The following is a 2,500-nucleotide window of genomic DNA, read 5'->3' on the forward strand; positions in this document are numbered from 1 at the left end:
TTGGGTTTTCTCTAAATGGTTGTTTAATCATTAAGAGGCAAGAAACCAGTGAATCAGTGGAACTAAGCTGCTGAACTGCTGATGTTTTTGAACAATGTGACATCTCTGTTTGCTGTCTCACTGTAACTTTTGTCAACCTCGTTCCGGAATGCTTCAAACCAACCTTTAGAATTCTCAAGATGACCTCATTCTGGAATGCTTCGAATCAACCTTTAGAATTCCCAAGGAGACCTCATTCTGGGATGTTTCAAATCAATCCTCTGAGTTCCAGAGAACTCTATCCTTCAAAGACATTTCCTCACCAAGCTGTTGCATTTTGGGAATGAGGTGAGTTTGTGGAATGAAGAGAGCAGTGGCATGTGCCTTTCCGCATGCCGTTGTTAAACTCCACAGCTTGTTGTGGGTGACCGAGACAAGAAGACAACACCTAAGAGAACATTTTCAACAGAAAGCACAACACATCTCTCACAATTATTCATTTATCGATTGATTCATTGGTTCATTTACTGTTTTTGGTACCCTTAGGACAGGTAATGTTGTACACTTGAACCAAGCCCAATAAAATGACACACTAATGCAATCTATGCATATGTGAGTTATTGTAACTAACTAATAAAATTAAATAAAACAAACAGACAAATAAATTAATAAATGAATGCAAACTAAATCCTAAATCTCATTTCACAGTTTTCATTACATTCTAAGGAGGGATTTGCAGTGGATCTGAAAGGGATATTTGGAGAGAGAGGTACCAATTAACACTAGAACTACCAGGATTTTTCTGCCTACCTAGAAGTACCAGAGAGGGGTCATTTGACCCGGCGACGTTACCTAATACACTAATCACTCATTTTGTTATGGTAATGAGGCTGTTAGGGGCCATGTGTGGGGTGAGGGGTGAGGGGGTCAGACCTTACAGTGCTAACAGCCAAGACAAACAGGGACAGACAGCTTCTTCCCAAGGTCTATCAGCCTCCAAAATCACCACAGGTAAATAGCAACTTGCATTGGTTTGGCTCATTTCTTGAAACTGAGATGTCATTCTCAAAACATGGACAAATCCCTAAACTACTTTGCAGTTCCTCACAACAGAATGGCATTCATCATTGCTTTCATCAAATTTGAAATGCTTTTGTACATGTCTCAATCATTTAGTACATCCTTGCAAATGGCTATGTACAAGTATCCTACAGTTAACACAATCAGCTTACATTTAGTAAAATTTTCAAATGAATGTGCCTTGTTGATCTATCCCAATTGGTTGATTCTCAGTGTAATGGTTGTCCTGAAAACATGTCAGCACATTTTCTTCATATAAGTCATGAATGAACGTGTGAATGTCCCATGTGATCATGACGAATCATATGACTGCAACCAGATAATGGTTGAATTACAGTTTTTCTCGATTGGTTTGGCTCATTTCTTGAAACTGAGATGACATTCCTATAACCATTGGGTCATTTGGCCAAACATTCTTACACTTCTGCACAACAGTTCAGATAACTAGCAAAATGTCATATACCTCCCAAAACACCTCATTCTTGCATCAGCACTAAACCGTCTCATATAAATAGTCAGTACCATCAAAATGGCATAGATCCTTCTCAATTGCTTTGGCTCATTTGCATCATTTAGTCCTTCTGTCAAAATGTCAGCATAACTACATGGATCCTCATCACTCGCTCATATCACCCCAAAAACAGTTTACCCATGTGTCAAAACTAAATTTCTTCCCCACATATATCATCAGTACCCCCAAAATACATTGTCCCTTTGCCATTGTGTAAGCACTCCAGTCAAAATGGTTAGGTGTTTTATCTACGTTCAGCTAACAGATTTCGACTATGTATAAAAATGAAAAAGTGAGTGAAACCATTGAAGTTTGACAAGTAAGGGTTAACGTTCGGCGAGAAGGTCGCTACCGTGGAATAGCAGCACGACAGAGAGAATCTTTTAGAACCCCCACCGACGCGGAGCGGAGGGGTCTTGTTCTCTCTGAAGTGCTGCTATTCCACAAAGCGACCGACTCGCCGAACGTTAACCCACTTATTATATGGATATACTTAAATGATTCACACATGGCGGGGACATTTCTTTAGGCCTATTTAATGTTAAGTTTATTATAGTTTTTCATGTCAAAAGATTGTTGCTGCGCAAAACAAAACAATGCCGTTGTGGAACACCGCTAGGCAACAGCTAGGTAGCCAGGACAACAGGTGTTGTCTATCACAGCAGCTGATTAGAGTCTTGTTGAAAAGTCGCTTTAGCAGTGAAAAGTCTTGTTGCCATTGACAGCGGTCTGATATAGACCAACCCGTCCATTATCGAAAAATAACAGACGTGCGAAAGTTGGGGAGCCCCATTGAAATGAATGGAGCATTCGACCGATGACGTCACACCATATAATAACATAAGATAATTTACCAAGGACATTTATCAGTAACTTTCTTTACTGTAAATTCATATACAGACAGTAATGCCCATATATCACAGGTTTGGC

This window comes from Engraulis encrasicolus, chromosome 2 (genome assembly GCF_034702125.1).
Source record: "Engraulis encrasicolus isolate BLACKSEA-1 chromosome 2, IST_EnEncr_1.0, whole genome shotgun sequence".
In the NCBI taxonomy this organism is placed as follows: Eukaryota; Metazoa; Chordata; class Actinopteri; order Clupeiformes; family Engraulidae; genus Engraulis; species Engraulis encrasicolus.